This window comes from Mesocricetus auratus, unplaced genomic scaffold (genome assembly GCF_017639785.1).
Source record: "Mesocricetus auratus isolate SY011 unplaced genomic scaffold, BCM_Maur_2.0 Super-Scaffold_100015, whole genome shotgun sequence".
NCBI lineage: Eukaryota > Metazoa > Chordata > Mammalia > Rodentia > Cricetidae > Mesocricetus > Mesocricetus auratus.
In genome coordinates, this window is record NW_024429198.1 from 8,350,888 (window position 1) to 8,368,987 (window position 18,100).

Consider the following 18,100-nt stretch of genomic DNA (forward strand, 5'->3'; position numbering starts at 1 on the left):
ACAGACAAAGATGACATCTAAAATTCTCCGACAAACACTAATTCTTATAGATCTCAAAAGATACCACAGGGAATTAAAAAAAGGGGGGGAAGCGTCTAAAATGCAGGCAGGGGAGAAGGTGCGAGGTCTGTATCGGGCTGGTGACGCAGTGCAGAGGAAAGGCCTGGCCTGGTTCGTGTGGTGTGCAGGCTTTGCTGTGGTCACCAGTATGCAAGCGGGGAAAGGAGGAATGAGCCAGAGGGAACGACAAGTAGGCAAACTTGGTTTGTCTCTTGCCAAAGTTGTTGGTATACATTCAGGCTGGCCTCCAACTCACTATGGCAGCCAAGTTTGTTCAGTTTGTGCCATGTGGGCCGCATGTGGCCCAGAACAGTGATGAGTGATTGTAGATTTGCCCAAACATTGAGGATTTCTTTCATTTCATTTTTAATTAAAAACATTTAATCTCTTGTAGGCAGTTTTTAACTCTATTATGTAGTTCATGGCCTATGCGCTTTGTAGATGACAATGCCATGCCACTTGTCAACAAGTTGGACATGTCTGCCTGAGGCTGGCCTCGAGCTCCTGACCCTCTTGCCTCCACATACCAAGACCTAGAATTATACACACCTTATCTAGAATGATTTGACCATCCTTTTTTTGTTTTTTTGTTTTGGGTCAGAACCTACGACCTCACACTGTCTGGTTAAGTGCTCTTCCACTAAGCTATGTTCCCCAGTGGTTGACCATTCTCAAGAACAATAGCTGTTTGGCATCTCTTGCTGAGAAGAGGTGCAGAGAAGAGCAACCAAAACGACCAGATCATCTCAGAGGAGAACTGTGAATTCTCAATACATATTTGGGCAGACCAGCGCTGACAGGAATTAGAATATAAATGGAGCCAGCATCAGTAAATGCCTGTATATGTGGTACAGTCCAACCACAGCCCATAGTCACTGCCAGATTGTGCTGTGTCTGTGTAGTGAGTCAATGGGATAGAGCTGTGCTTAAACACCAAATTCCACTAACCCGACAAGCTCTTTGCATTTCTAAGCACTTTATCCCTTCACTCTCCATGCACCCCTTAACAACTTACTCTACCCATGGTCTTGAGATAATTTATATTCTTTTGAGGCTCAGAATAGGAGAATGGTGATTTTCAAGCTAAATTCTTAGACGACAGGCTGGATGATAGGGGACACTGGGAAGAGACAGAGCCAGCTGTTTGGGAGGAGGCGCGAGCCCAGAGCACTTCCAGCAAAGGAGAAGGCCAGGGCATCACCCCCAGCCTCCCATTGCAGTCCACACAGGAGCCATTGCGTGGGAGGTTCTGGGATACTTGTCAAGCATATACATCACAGTCATGGTATTCTCTCTCTGACTCAAAACCAAGATACAAACCAGTTCAGTTGGCCAGGGCAGATTAACATACAGTTGTAAGGTACCTCAATATTAAAGGAGGCTTTTCAGCAATGTTCGTAAGGCAAGTTTCTGTGAAGCAACTCTTCCTTTTCCCTGGCATGAGGTGAGATCATTAGGCAGGACCAGAAGTGGTGTTATTACAATGCGCAAAACACAGCCCTCTAAAATTATAAAAGAGAAACTGACTCTCTGATAAAGCAATGATGGTCCTAACTATACACTACTGATAAGAGATGTTTCAAAACAGCATAAATGTGTACATGTAGTAACACATGCCACAATAATTAACACCCATTTAAAACTCCAGCTGGGCCAGGTACATGCAACAACTCACTGAGAGCCCCCCCAGTATACATTACAATTTACTACACACCTGACACAGAGAGGTACCCATCACTGCACCCAGACAGGTAAACACGCCAGAGACCCTGCATTCTGGCAGTAGAACCCAGAAGACTAAGCAGAACAGGTTGCTATAGGCCTGGAACTCCAGGTACTCGGGAGGACACAGGTCTCAAGTTCAAGGTCTTCCAAGGCTACTGAGTAGATTAAGGTTAGCTTGAACTACTTAATGCAACTCTGCCTCAGAATAAAAAGTAAAAAGAGGATTTGGGCTAGGCATGGTGGTGCACACCTTTAACTCCAGTGTTCAGGAGGTTGAGGCAAGCAGATCTCCGTGAGTTTGAGGCCAGCCTCGTCTACATTGTGACTTTCAGGCCAGACAGGGATATACAGTGAAAATCTCTCAGAAAGAGGGAAGAAAAAAGGGAAGGGAAGGGAAGGGGAGGAGAAGAGAAGAGAGGGGAGGGGAGTGGAAGGGAAGGCAGGGGAGGCTAGGGGGAGGGGAAGGGAGGGAAAATTAGACTTGAGGCTATACCTGGTCACCATCCATGACTGAATATCACTTGGTTTGCCCCGATGTGGTCTGGCACATAGCCAGCCTCTGGAGGCAGAATGGTCAGAGTTACTTCATACTCTGGGAAATTTGCTCAACTGTAGATGACAACAAAATTACAGTTTACCATTTAGAACAGTGGATCTCAACCTTCCTAATCCTATGATGCTTTAATATAGTTCCTCATGTCTTGGTGGCACCTCCCCCCACAAAATTACTTTTTTGCTATTTCATAACCACAATTCTGCTACTATTATGAATCCTAATGTAAATATCTGATATGCAGGGTACCTTATATGTGTCTCCCAAAGGGGTCATGACCCACAGGTTGAGAACCACTGATTTAGAAGGTACTGAAGACCTATAGTTAGTTATTTACATTAATTATCAAGTCCAACTTGTAAACAATTAGAACTAATCTGAGGATGCTACAATGTTGCTGGAAATAAAAAGCCCAGATCTGGAGATCAACTGCATTCTTCAGGCTGCCACAGACACCGGAAGTGCAAGTGTGCAGGGCACAAGTCTAAACTGCAGGTGAGAGATTACAAAACTTTACTGAGGGTGTGGAAGACGACGGGGACTGACGGGGTGAGAGCCAAGCCTGTTGGCACACCCCTGGAATTCAAGAATTTAGAAAGTAGAGGCAGGAGCAGCAGGAGTTCAAGGCCAGTCTCAGCTACACAGTAAGTTTGAGGCCATCCTGGGCTACCTGAGACCCCATCTTAAAGAAACAAAAAGATGCTATCTATACAGAAGCAAACTATCGCACTGCAACAGAAGCCTAACAGTGAACTGTCATCTGGACGTGAAATGTCTTCGACAGGTTGTTGAGTGGTCTCCATCATCTATAGCAACATCTTTTTAAGAGGCCGTAGAATCTTAGAGGGTGGGGCCTTGCTGGAAGATACAGGTTGCTGAGGAGAAGGCTTTGGGGGTGACAGCCAGTCCACTCAGGCCCCAGGTCCTCTGAGACGCAGCAAGTTTTGTGCTGAGCTCCCACTGTCCCAGAGAGCCCAGGCAACCATACTTTCCATGCCATAATAAACTGTGTCTCTTAAACCATGTAGCAGAGTAACCTCTCTTTCTTTAGAAACTGTCTCTGTTGGGTATTTGATTACAACAGCAGAACAACTGTGTGGTGACCTATATATCTTTGAGGATTACATATGTGGGTAAGAAAAACATGCTAATCTCCACCATGACTTTTAATCTACTTAAATTTATATTTTAATCCATCTCAAATTTTTCTCTAGAGTGAAGATCTAGTTATATGCTTTCTACATGAAAACCAAAAAAAATCACTGCAAGAAAAACAGAGAAATTAGAGATTTAAAAAAAAAAAGTCAACAGGAATGAAACCATAAACGTCCAGATCTAAAAAGAACAGTGATATAATAGGAGAAGTGTGATTAGGTATGGCCTGATACCATTGTGTCAATTAAAATGCACAAAACTGTAGTTTATCTCCAAGTAGCCCATCTGTCTGAATCATCTAAACCTAGATGGAAAGGTGACACAGTAGATGGGAGGGAAATGGAACGGAGCTCCCAGGATGAAGGTACTGTAGTTAAGAACTATCATTTTCTGTTTGAGCCAACAAAGCTAACGGTGAATGCAACAAAATGGGTTTATCTATTAGATTTTTGTGGCGGGACTATGATAGACTATTTTTACATGATCTGTTTTAAGTTGTTAAGAGTCCTCAAAGGCTAAATCTAGAGTTTCCTCTACCAACCTACAGAATGTTTTTATTATTTGCAGCTCATTCTTAGAGAATATAAACACAGCAGAAAATGGAGTTACGGATCTCAACTGTGATGGTTAATATTACAGGTCCTTGTGGCTAGGCTATGGGGCCCAGTTGCTTAATCCAACACCAGTGCAGGTGCTCATATGAAGGTACGCTGCAGCCAAGATGGAGCTTTGCCCACTTATTTATTGATTTAGACACAGCCACTCACTATGAACCCAGGCTATCATAGAATCCACTATGTAGTCCAGGTTGGCATGGAATCAACACTCTTCCTGCCTCAGCCTCCCAAGTTCTGGCATTACAGATAATATACTACCACATTAGGCTAAGATAATGTACAAGTCAGTAGAATGAATATAGCCATCCTCCTCCCCTACTCTACCCAGAATGTGGGCAGACCTCAAAGCAGTCAACAATCTTAAGAGAAATGATTAAGACATCCAAAAAGGAGGCACCACCGTCCTTGAGACCCCAGCACAGGCACCATGCGTAAGTTTCCAGACTCTCTCTGCTCCTGCCCTGTGTGTGGAGCTTCCGCTGAGGACTGTGCCATTAGTATTCTCCCGGATCCCCAGCTACAGATTGTGCAATTACTAGTCACTACAGCCATGTAATATGATTTCCCAATCTCAGTCTTCTGTCTCCCTAATGCCCCCACACACATGAAATGCCCCCCCTGTGCATATGATTGTGCATATACAGAACCTGGGAATGTTTTTATGTACACCCCTCTTGCTTTGCTTCCAGAAAATTCTCAACTATACACCAGTATCATAAGCTTTGGGGCAGTCAAAGTCTCTGTTTGGTTAAAACAATTTTTTTTAATGCTGAAACAGGGAAACTGCTTTGGAGCAGGAAGAGTCCATGATAAGTTAGTTGAGACTGACATGTTGGAATTTAATGTATTTTGAGTTTATCTACAGAAAAAATATATTTAATGAGAAGATAAAATTCTTCAATGAGGTGGCTCCTTTCTGGACATCCTCCCCCCCCACTCCCCCACCCCCTGTAGACATTTCCCTTCCTGACCATGATGACTCGCTGGCAAGGTGCCCTTGGGAGGACAGACGCCCACACTCCCATGTGGAAGAGGGACAAGAGCTGAAGTGTTCACTGTCCTTAAACGGGAATGTTTCCTCGGGGACATCCTCCTGCTTGCTGTACTGAAAGCACAAGTTGGCAGGATAAGCCCGCATTGTCTCCACAGAGGATTTCTGCATACCCATAGCATTGCTTTGCCCATGCTGCCATCAGCATATAACAGTAACTTAAACACCCAATACGTCTCCAAACACTGCCCATGCCTGGATACAAGGTGACCCCAGATAGCAATCTCACTCTAGTACAGAGTCCCTCGCCAATTTTAGAAATGATTTGAGTTATTTTAATTTGCTACTTTTCTGTTCACTGTATTTTGCTTCAGCTCTTCCAAGCCATGAAAGTTCAGATGAGAGACCAGTGAAATTACTGAAGCAATGATCCAAAGCAGCACTACATCATACAAATATTTCTTGACAGTTCCACTGGATCAGAAGGTGACTCAAAATGTAAATCACCTTCCTTTGTCCCATCCAAAAGGCAGCCACAAAAATTTGGAGGATAAATAGATGAAAGATAAATGAGGCAAATGAAAGAATCTATTAAAGGGCAAAATGATCTGTTATATTAGATTTACAATAATAGCTCTACATAGTAACACACAAAATTACATGCATGTAAAGTTGCATGCACAAATATGTCAACATATAAATTAATGTAATGGAGATGCTGGTGTCCCAGATCTCTGGCACTCATACTATAGGACACTTATTCAATTCTTCAGTGTCAGTCACATTTTTACACCTATGATACCTGTGATGACAGTTTCATTCTGAACTTTAAGACACACCCTTTTCACTTGACCTAAGCTTCTTAATTAAGGTTCCTAACTTGCTCCATTTTAAAATGATCTTTTAAAAGTCTTGTTTATAAGGAAATCCAACACTCGTTACCATGAGGTCAGAAGCCTGGGAATATTCCTAGTTTTTTTTAAACCACCCCCTACACTTAAAAATACTATTACCTCAGCTGACCTCCTTTAGCATCTAGAACAGTAATGACTAAGGTCATCTCAGACTAATGTGTGGTCCCTAAACAATGCTTTGATGTTCAAAATAAGTGTAAGCTCTTCTCGAAGGAGAGAAGGGAATTTGTATAGACTCAAACGTGAGACAGTGCTGTCTTTTCCCATAACCTTCTTATGGGGCAGGGCTATTATGTGTAAGCACGTGTGGTAAATGGCTTAACTTCATTTCACACAGTTCCTTACACTTTCAGAAAACTACATGCCCAGCACAATACCGAAGACCTCACATGCACCCTTTTTAGTTCTTACACTAACTTATGAGGGAGTGGCTAGCCATCTCTACTCTATGGTTGAGAAAACCAAGACAGAAATGCTACACAATCTTCTCTAATGTCTACCAGCACAGCTAGGTTATTAGGAGCACAAGACTTTCTAGACTCATCTCACAGAGTGAGACACCCATGGATACAGTGTATCATCCCAACTTATACTATCCATGTAATTGTATACGGATACAGTGTATCATCCCACCTTCTGTTACCTGTGTGACTGTATACAGTGTATCATTCTGCCTTATGTTACCCGGGTAACTGTATATGGGTACAGTGTATCATCCCGCCTTATTCCACTGGTGTAACTGTATAGACAGGTCCTCCGAGCTGTGGTCTGGATCTACAAAGGTGACACCAAGCTGTGCAAACAGGAGATCCTTACATTTCCTTCTTTTTCTGCCTTCCCTGACTCAGGATTCACAGGTGTGGGACAAGGCTGCATCAGGCCTGTGGTTGAGTTCCACACAGGAAAGGGCAGCATGCAGAGCTGAGGGGTTATCTTATCTTTGCAGACATGAGCTTTCCTACAGTAGCCTACCTAGTTTTTGACCTAGTTTGCCTTTTTTCTGTTCACTAGGAAACTCTTTTTTTCTTGTCTACCTTAAACTGATGTGAAGCCATGACTTTCACAGTCAAAGGTTCTAGTTTCAGAGACAGTAAAATTCCTTATGGTTTCTGGACGCATAAAAAGCCAATTGTTCCTTTATGGAGTTGGTGTGTGTGTGTGTGTGTGTGTGTGTGTGTGTGTGTGTGTAAGCACAAACATGTGCACGTGCCCCACAGGGATAGCCTCAGCCAGCAGTTCTGGTCTAGCTGAAAGAGATCACATCCCCTGCAGAAGAGTGCAGGGAGTCTGGCTTCCCTTAACAGAGCCTCTAACTCACCCAATCCAACCCTAGCACCTCATACACCCTCATAAAACGCTGCTCCAAGTTGCAAGTTGGTGGGGAGTTATGTCCAAGAGTTGCTACAGACCGTTCTGAATATTCTCCCAGCAGTGTGCATGGGGCACTAACCCGGAGCTTGGGTTGGAATCTACTGTCTGCATCCCATTAGGCCCGATTATGAGCTCAGAGCATGACTGCCTGGTTTGCATTTGCAGCACAGAGGGAAGCAATAAGGGATAGCAGCAGGCTTCTCTAAGGACACCTGATGCAGGTCAACTGCTGCAGCAGAAACACATAGATGGCCAGGAGGTGTGACCATATCAAAATGGGGAAAGACCCCGGGCAGGACAGTTAGGGTACCCAATCTGGCACTATCCTGCCATTGGCTAAACCTGCTCCAGACAAAATCTCTCAACTTCTCAACCTGAACTTTACCTCAGAAGAAGGAAATTGGATTAGATATGCTGTGGGAATCCTTTCTATTTGAATTTTCTAGTACTTTAGTCCTCTAAAAGACCCCTGATTCTGGAGGACATGAGCCTGAGTACCAGGCACACTGTATTATTTGCAGCAGCCCCCGGGGCATTACTGACTACATAGTGAACCAATGACTATAAGCATACACAGACAGGTTATGAAATCCATTAATACTCACAGACACATGTTATTCACAAATCATGCACTTCTCTACATATGTTATTTGACCTCAGGAGTTATAAATTGTTATTACTTCTGGATGCCAAACAGCATATTAGATATACTTCTCTAAATAAGTCTTTTCACCCCCACCCAACCTGGGACTTGGAATCTAATAGAGAAGAATAAGAGAAATAAGATGATTTAAAGTAACTCTCAGAAAAGATACAATTCCATTCAGATGTGGTCAAGCCAATGACATCAGAATCTTAGAGCCAGATTTGATAATTAAGATTACAGTAGGGCCCAGCACGGTGGCATGTGCCTTTAATCCTAGCACCTGGGAGTCAGAGCCAGATGATCTCTGAGTTCAAGACCAGGCTAGTCTCATAGTGAGTTCCAGGCCAGACAAGGCTACACAGTAAGACCCTGTCTTTAAAAAAGAAAAAAAAAGATTATTATATCAGGAAGAGAGATGTGTCAGTCAATGTCCAGGAATCAGAAACATACTAAAGGGTTGAATTCAAAGAGTTTCATACAGGGATGATTCACAGAAGGGCTGGGCAGGGCTGGGGTCATGAATGTGAACTGCCCCTGGAGGCCTTGAGAGAAATGAGCTGTTGAGAAGACCAGGAGTGGGTGATGAACACATTAACCCTCTTGCTTCCCATCTTCTACCAGTTGGAGTCCTGTAGGCTGGATCCAGCCAGAAGTAAAAGGCAAGGGAACCCAATGTTGCAGATCATGAGCATGATTCTTGTGGTACAGAGGAAACCAGAAAATAAATTTGGGGCTTAGGGAGGGATAAGAAAGCCACACATGTTTTCCATATGCATAATGCGTATTTCAGATGTATTTAGGACGTGTGTTGGGGGAGGGGTCTATATACATGAGTGTGCAAGTACTTGCGTCCATGCACACACACGTGGTGACAAGAGCAGGATGCTGGCTGTCTTGGTTTATTGGTCCCCACTTTACTTCCTGGAGAAGGGTTTCTCACTGAAGTAGAAACCCAGCGTTCAGCAATGCTGGCTGGACAGAGAGCCCTGAGGGACACTCTTAATTCTACTGTTCAATGCTAGTGTTATGAGTTTACAGTCGTGCTCAGATTTTTATGTGGGTGCTGGGAATTCGAACTCAGGTCTGCATGCTCTCAGAGCAAGTGCTCTTACCCACAGAGCCATGTCTCTAGCCCAAGATAAAGACAGTTTTGATTTTTCAAATATTATACACTGTGTAAAAGGACTATACCATATGATGAACCTAAATGGAATGATCAAGAATGTTTGCTGTTATATCACAGATTAATACATTTGCTAAAATGAGAACTTGAAGTGTAATTAACTTGGGAATTATTTTTAATAGTCGAAGGCATAGTATGTTTGTTTATAAAATACCAAAAAGGTGCTTATAAGTGACCAAAAAGTGAAACTGTCAAGACACCCATCAACCAGGCAAAATCATCTCATTTTCCTTTATCCCCCAGCCCTATGAGACCCCCACCCCCAGCCCCCGCCAATTCCAGAGATCTCAAATTTCAAAGTATGTACACAAATGAGTTTTTCCATTTATATTTTCTATCAGATAGCAATTAAAAAAAGAATCTCAAAGGTCAGCCAAAAGTCACAAATAATGAATGAGTTTGATATATTATCTCTAGATTAAAAAGTGTAATAAGACATGTTATAAGAAAACACCTGGAAAATGGCCCTTGGCAGGACACATTTCAGGGATCAATATCCCAAACAGCAACTCTCTGCCAACTCATGCTTAATTTTCAACAGGGATCCCTGGAAACAGTTACAAAACTATTTGTGTTTCCCAGATGCCATAGGCTTTTATGTGGGGTTCTAGTGAGAGACGGGAATCTGGAACTTGGATGAAGATGAGGTCATCTCCTAAGGGTGGTATGTGGAGAGGTGGAGAGAAGCCAGAAGGATGAAAAGGAGGATATGTACATGCCAGTAATCCCAGCACTTGGCTGGTGAAGGCAAGAGGGTCAGGAATTGGAAGCCACCCCAGGGGCTATGCGAGTCCCTAACTCAAAAACCGAAACCAGCTAAATCAGTAAAATGTCACCTCTCAAGAGATCGCAGATATTGTAACCCATACTATAGTGCTACACAATTTTTGAGGAAGAACTAGATAAATTATGGCCTTTGACTCTATGGGGAAATGCGCTGCCATTAAAATCAATGAGTTCATGATAATATGAAAAACCCTGGTGTTTACTCATTCACAACAGTGTGTGAATTCCTGCTGAACACCACAGATGGTACGAGGGTGTTTAGGATATGACAGATTACACAGTGTAAAGCATAGTGTGGGATGGTCTCTGAATGAGGCCGATAATGGGATCTCGACACCATCATCAAAGTGTTGACCACCTTGAACCATTTCTCTAAACAGCGTGGCTCCATGAGCACCATGTGAAATGGGGATAAGAATATCTTCCTAAGATCATTACGCAGGGTTGGCAAGATGGCTCTGTGCCTAAAAGGGCTTACCATGTAAGCCTGAGGCCTTCAGGTCATCCTAGAACCTACTTTTAAAAGCCAGATTTGACAGGATGCATCTATAATTCCAATGTTAGCTCCCGAAGCAAAATGGGAGGTCAGAAACAAGATGGGAGAGAACTCACCCCAAAACCTGTCCTCTGACCTCTCCTGTATGCTGTGGCATGGGACAAAAGTTGTCCTCTGATGGTATGTGTGTGCTATCACATGTGTGTACCTCCCAATACACACACGTTAATAAACTAAATCACATTAAGCTCCTCGTGTAGAGGAGGTAAGTCCACACATGTGACATTGTAACAGTGCTTGGCAGGGACTAAGCACTCAGAAAACTTAGCTATCGTACAGTATGAAGCACTCCCCTTCCTTAGAGTCTTGCTTTAACAAGACATCCGGATATAAACAGGACAATGGTGGTAGAGCGATTTCTGCAGTGTAGGGGTTTCCCTTCAGGCTGAGGTTTTATCAGGAATGGGACTTGCTCAGATAAGGCCTCTCATTCATAAAAATAGAGAGCATCCCTGCCACTTGAGCCAAACCCGAAAACACAGAATGAGTTTACTCCAGTCTATTCTTCCCGACACCACCAAGCATTTCCACAGTTTATTTCACCTTTAAAATGCCAGCAAGCCGGGCGGTGGTGGCGCACACCTTTAATCCCAGCACTCAGGAGGCAGAGGCAGGCAAATCTCTGTGAGTTCGAGGCCAGGAATACAGAGAAACCCTGTCTCATAAAACAAACAAAAAAAAATTAGGGGAAGGAACTAAATCCTCAAAGACCACTGACATCCATCCCAGTGTGCCCATGTGTCACTGGATCCCCATCATCCCAGTGTGCCCGTGTGTCACTGGATCACCACCCCAGTATGCCCGTGTGTCATTGGATCCCCACCCCAGTGTGCCCGTGGGTCACTGGATCCCCACCCCAGTGTGCCCGTGGGTCACTGGATCCACCCCAGTGTGCCCGTGGGTCACTGGATCACCACCCTAGTGTGCCCGTGGGTCACTGTACTGGGGATGCATTCTACCTTTTTCCCATGGGCATCCTTAACCATCTGAACTCACCCAAGCTTCACCTTCTATGTTCTGTTCCACAAGTTCCCAAGAAAACATGCGAGTGAAGTGCGTGTTTTGAGAGCCTCCAGTTCTGACTGTCGGGTTGAGCTAGGTTTGAATTCATGGTGGAAATCCTTCCCCTTCCTATCTGGACACCTAGACGCGGTGTCTGGCACACAGGTCAGCTGTCATCTTTCTTGCTGGTCTTTTGAATCTATTCCCCCCTCTAGGAACCCTAACCCTAACCCTAACCCTAACCCTAACCCTAACCCTAACCCTCTGTCCTTTCATATTCTTTCTCTTTATAATGAAGATTTATTATAATACATCTTGGACAAGAGTCTATGGCCTTCTGACGAGCTATCTCAATCTAGAAAATCTGCCTTTTGGTTCTGAACAGTTTTTTCCAGAGGTTTTTAAAAAGAGCAAGCCCCCTTCCTCTCTTCTGGAGCGCCATTAATTTGGATGAAGTTTTTATGGACTGAATCATTAAACACTTGTCCATTCTATTATGTTTCCTGTTTCCCTTTTTGAAAGTTCTGCTTCCTGGGAAATTTCCTCATTTTATCCCCAGACCATATATATCCCATTTTTATGTCTGCCATCAAATCTCTAAATCCCAAGAGCTGCTTAAGGTACTGAGTTGTCTTACAATAACCTGCTGTTATTGTTTCGGGGATGAAAAGCGACTCCACTCTGCAGTCCTCATGACAGCGTCTTTGAAGTGTTTCTCTCCTCCCCGCATTGTTTCTGTTTCCTCTGATTTCCCTGTAGCTGTTTGTTTCGTTTTTTAATCTCTTCCATGGTAAAGGCTTTCCTAACATGTTAGATGATCCTTGACCCATCCCTGAAATGCTAATTGGAAACTCTGAACGGATGGGGTTGATTCTGAGCAACATTTTCTTTTCATTAAGGAGACCCAGGGCAGTGTCTCCGAACATACAATGGCTGGCACAGTGCACGTTTGCGCAGTAACTGAGCGGCATAGCATCTTGCCCAGGCTGGGAGCCAATGGTTGTTACTCTCTTTACGTGACTTGAGAGTGCATCCCAGGGATGGCCCCCTCCGCCAAAGACCCACTGGCTGGTGTTGTGAATGGAGAACTCTCATCCACAGAAACACTCTCCTAGGGGTGACTGCCTAGGTGGAGAGAAGTCTCTGTGAGAGGGGCTCTCTTGAGGTGACATTCTGGAGGGAATAGGAGCCATAACATTTACTCCGGAGACCTTGTTGGTCCCTCACCCACCAGCTATGACAGGCGATTCCATGTCTGGAACTGTTCTGACGTCTCAGAGAAAAGAGGCAGCAGAGTGCAGGCCTTCACCTGCGATCTAGGACTAAAGGAGAGGATTCGGGGATCCCATGGCTTCATACACTGACCCTCAGCCGGCCTACCTGCATTTGCGGGCACCCCTGTCTGCTTGGTGCACAGGGTTCCCTGGAGTACTGGGGATGGAGGCCAGTAAGCAGGCTTCCAGGCTTTTTCCAAAGCTGCACTGGGATCAGCTTGCTCTCATCTGGAAGTTGGGTACCACCAGGTTACCACTGCTAGTCTATGTGCCTGGCAGCTTCGAAAGCTGCTGCAGTCACCCTTTCTCCTGTTTGCTTTATCTTAGTTCAGCTTGCCCACCATTTTTGCAAACTGTTAAGCTTTCAGCAAGTCGTGTGGAGTCCCTGCCTGATGTGCCTAGCCTCGCCCTGAGACTTTCTTCAGTTCTTTCTCCTGCGTTTTTGCCCCACCCTCACAGGTGCCTGCCACGGTAGACACACAAACAGGCCACACTGCACACTGTACCTGAAGGTGTCCTAGGCTCTGAACGGGTTGGTTATTGACTGAGTGATTTGGAACTGATTGGTCACTTACTGGATGGAGCACGGAGCAAAGGGTATTTCTGAGTATGTGATGCTCCGGCTTACAAGGTTCCTTGTTCGTGACTTCTGTGAAAGATGTTCCTGTTCGTTTGTCTCTTCAGCCCTCCCCCCAGTCAGCTGGCGAGTGGTGGAAAAGTCATGTGGGCCCAGAAAAGTGCTGTTCTCTGAGCTGCTCAGCCTATCCCTACCCTGTCAGGGTACCTTCATTCCACAGCCCAGCCCAGAGTCGGAAAGAGGGAAGAACTCCCTGGGTGTGATGAGGTGTGAAAACAGATCTGTGTGAACTTCGTTCATTTCTTAAAGATACAAAATTGCGCTCTTGTCATCGTCTGCATGTAGCTGTCTGGAAACACTGGCCTCTAGCCTCCAACCTGAGGGTGATGTGAGGGAGAAAGCCCTTGCTGAGAGATGGAGAACTTGCCTGGAACATGCCTTCTCCTCGCTTCCTGTCCTTTATGTAAGCCGTTTTGAGCCACGGTTTGGTGGTTTTTGTCACTGAAGCGATACAGGTGGAGGAGATTGATTGATGTGCCACCGTAGCTCTGAAAGGAGTTAGGGAAGCCACAGGCTCGTTCAGGTTGGAGCAGCCTGCTTCCTCATTTCTTACATTGATTCCAAGTAGGATTCCTCTCAACTCAGCCTCTTATGTAGGCAGATGAGAATAACCTAGCTGTCTTCCCACTGCAAAGGTAACAGTAACTATTGGGATACCTGGGGTGGCAAGAAGGGGTTTGTTGCTCGTAGATTGCAGTAACCCCAAGTGAAGAAGACTGATTTTAAATGACATGCGATAAGGAAATCTGGAACAGGCTAGCTTATAAAAGCCAAGGGCCAGTTTGAACTTCCCCTGGTTTCATACCATATGGTGTCCGCTGTCTTAATGCTTTGCTTTGCAGATTTGCTGGCATTTTTTTTGTTTTTGTTTTTACGAGACAGGGTTTCTCTGTATTGCTTCGGAGGATGTCGGTCCACCACCGCCCGGCCTCTTTCCCCTAATTTAAAACATTCCCGGACTCCTTCAGTTCTACCTCGCTGCTGATGCACTCAGCTTTGCTCAAGGGCAGCAGACCCAGAGTGCAATCAGACAGGACAGGCTCTACAAGAAAGATGAGCCATGGGGTGGGCAGGATTCACCTGCCACTCAAAATGAGTAGACCATGTTGAGAGTGTAACTGGGGCACAGGAACTACAGCTGGTGAGGGGTAAGGGAACGGTTGCTGTCCCTAGTTATAAGTCCTATAAAAATAAATGATTCTTGAGCTGAGCGTAGTGGGTACATGCCTTCAATTCCAGCACTTAGGAGGCAGAAGCCAGTCTGATCTACATAGCAGTTTCGAGGCCAGCCAAGGTGACATAGTGATATCCAATCTCAATCAATCAATCAATCAATCAATCAATCAGTCAGTCAGTCAAGTGACTTAAAATTACTGATGAGTGTACTTTGATAAAGAATAGCTCAGACTTCCAAATGGATGCCAGAATAAGGATGGCAAGCCACACACGAATTGGGAAGAGCCCAAACAGCACCCTGGAGTGAATACCCACTGAAGAAGTCAGGGCACATTTGCCAGGCCACAGCTCTGGAGAAGTGATACCCTAGTAAGGCAGGGCTGAACGGCATGTCCGGGAGACAGGGAGGAATGGGAGCCCTGGGGTATCCAGACATTAGCAGCAATGGAGGCTGAAGAGAATCTACCATGTGTGATGGGATGCCAGGTAATTTATGGGAGTGGGAAACAAGTTCTTGGTGTGGCTGCTCCTCCTATACTAGTTTCTTTCCACTGTGGCTAAGCAGGGTGGTGGACTGCCTAAACGGGTCTCCCAACAGTTGCGTTAAACCCAGCAGAGCAGGCTGAGAGATTTGGAGCAAACCATAGGAACTCAGTCTATATTGGCTTCCACATCACTTTCCCTACAGTATCCCATTTTTTGCCTCTGGCTCTGGTCTAAGAATTTGGGGGGGTGCTGGGGGAGCATTATACAGGGGTTTTCTGTATAGCCCTGGCTGTCCTGGAACTTGCTCTATAGATCAGGCTTGCCTCAAACTCAAGAGATCTCCGGCTCACACATGGTGATTAAAGGCATGTGTCACCACCACCTGGCTAATTCATTTCTACACAATCCAACAGACTCCCCTCCACAAAGCTCTGAATGCCACCGCAGTGTCCCACGGCTGTTCCTAGAGCCAGTGTAGGTATGACTGGAGGTCTGAGAATCTTGAATCTTAACTTTATAATTCACCTACAATGTAGTTTGGGGTTATAAAAGAGTTACCGCACTGTATTTTATAGATTATGTTCCCTATCATATTCAGCTCCACCCATTTTGTGCAAAGAAGAAAATGTTTCTATTCTTAGAAACATAGTCTCTCTGGGACTGAAGAGATGGCTCAGTGGTTAAGAACACTGGTTGTTCTTCCAGAGGCCTTCAGTACAGTTCCCAGCAACGAATAGTTGCTCACAACCACCTGTGGTGGGATCTAATTCCCTCTTCCAGTGTTCACAAAGACAGAGCGCTCATATACATAAAATACACAAACAAACCTTTTTAAAAAAAGAACCTTTCCTCTCCTTTGCTCTTATTTTGAAGTCACTTCACTCTTCGCACTTCTAAACTGTGTACTTCAACAGAAGTATGAGATGCAAAAAAAAAAAAAAAAAAACCTGACACCACCAACCATAGATAGTTCACAACTATACTATCTATAGTCTGGCACCGGAGGCTTAGGTAGGGGGATCGCTACTAGTCTGAGGTCAGCCTGGGCTACATACAGAGGGAAGCCCTGTCTCAATAAGGCCAGACAAATACCCAAAACAACAGCAATAAAGTGCTATCCTCTTTCCAAGGATCCTTCCTTAAAAAAAAATCTTTTAACTTCTGGGTAGTCCAATCACAACAGTTTGCACATCAGTGAACAGAGCTGTTGTCCAAGCACACTGTTTAGTAATTTGGGGCAAAGATCTGTCCCTAGAGGAGATGACAGCCTTATGTGTGGAAACATTCACACAGTTCCCTGGGAGAGGGAACAGCTTTGCTCTACCAAAGGTAATTAGAAGCTAACCAAAAGCCAGGAGAAAGGTCCAAGCACAGTAGGACTAATCCCTAGACTGTTTCAATGGAAACACACACACCACACTGACACACACGGTGAGAGAAAGCGAGAGAGAGCAAGAAAGAGCAAGAGAGAGGGTGCGAGCCTCCTTACGTAGTCATCATTGTCAAACCAGTTCCAAATCGCTCCTCCCAGTGAATACAAACCATCCCAGGCAAGCAAACCCCCAATAGAAAGTCACAAGCCAGGCAGGTGGCCACTCATTTTGAGAGGTTGTGGATAAATCCCCACATTGGTGAATCCAGTGTCACTATGCACCTCAATCTGGATCAGATCGCAAGGCCTGGCTCCCCCTGGGCTCCCCCCCTTAGATTCTTACCTCCAGTTTCGAAGTCACTTCTGGAAGCTTTCTCTCTCAGACCTCTTTCCTCAGCAGCTCCGGGAGCCTTAGGGGCAGCAGCAGGCCTCGGGGTAATCCGATGGGGTTCAGCTGAACAAGCTCCAGAGACCCGTCATTAGCTCCAGCACCTGCTGGCAGCCCGGGGCACGGAGCTGGGCAGGGCAGGGCAGGGCGGGGCGGGGCAAGGCAGGCTTTGCCGGGACGCTACACTACCCAGGTCCCCCGGGCTGTCCCGTGGTCCTGAGGCTTTGCTCCTGCAGGACGTCGCCAACGCTCCTCCCGGAAGGCTACGGATGTACAGGGAGGACCCCTCCCTGCTCGGCGGGTGGAGGGGGTTATAAAAAGGCTGTAATGCAATCCTAGCCTGACTCCTCACTTGTCAAAACTCTTTGGCATTTCAGAGTCCTTTCCCCTACACCCTGTTCTCTGCAGGGAAAAGGAAACCGCCCCGAGGTTTGCATGAAGTTTGGGGTTTCTCTTTCAGGCACTTTTGTTTGCTTCTAGTGCATGGGAGCTTCCTGCTGTGAACTGGGAAAAATGCTCCCCTACTCCCCTGGTATCCCCACCCTGGCCGAAGTTTTCCTACACTCTAAGCTGCTGCATCTCCAAACATCATTCATTTCATGACCACTACGCTTCACCATCAGCAGAAGCCTGGCTTCTTGTTGGGGCGGGGGAGCCCCCAACTAAAATCACAACTATCCTACCAGGCGGGATGTCAGGGAACTTTCCAGAAACTCCAAATCAGATTCCTTCTGCTGGAATAACCAAACTCACCACCCCTGAATTACAATCGCCAGTGACTGCACGGCTAAAGCATTTCCTTTATACCTTCTCGGTTCGTCTGCCCCTCCCACCTTCTCGGGGCTCAGCAACAAGTCATCCCCAGAGGCCCGTATGGGCTTGAGCGGCGGGCGCAGCCCTCTCTCCAGCTGCAAACTGATGAGGAAGCCCGACCCATGAGCCCAACTTGTTTATGTCACACCCACCGAAGGCTTCCTGTCTTAATGAGAATGCAAGAGCGACTTCGGAAAACGGTGTTTGCTTTTCTTTAAGGAGGAGAGAAGGCTGAGAAGAGCCCCCGCCCCGTCATTCCATGGCTTCTCAAAACTCCAACTGTATTTTATTCTAAGTTTCCAGTCCTAACACTTGTTGAAACGTAAAAGCACTGCTGTGCCAAACCTCAAACCATTAAGGAACTTCTGCTCAAACAAAACACATTTCACCTGGCT

The 18,100-nt window shown here is 45.5% G+C and overlaps 1 protein-coding gene across 8 annotated transcripts in view; it reads right to left on the bottom strand.

Moving 5' to 3' along the window:
• Positions 1-18,100, bottom strand: part of Pdzd2 (PDZ domain containing 2) — a 366,700-nt gene that overhangs the window by 162,625 nt on the left and 185,975 nt on the right. For 2 of the 8 annotated variants that reach the window (XM_013119061.3, XM_040757640.1), the window contains exon 1: positions 16,848-17,767. The exons of the other annotated variants lie outside the window; for them this stretch is intronic. The gene's annotated coding sequence lies outside the window, so the exon portion shown is untranslated. Of the gene's footprint in view, positions 1-16,847; positions 17,768-18,100 lie in introns of those variants that run through there. 8 annotated transcript variants of the gene reach the window in all.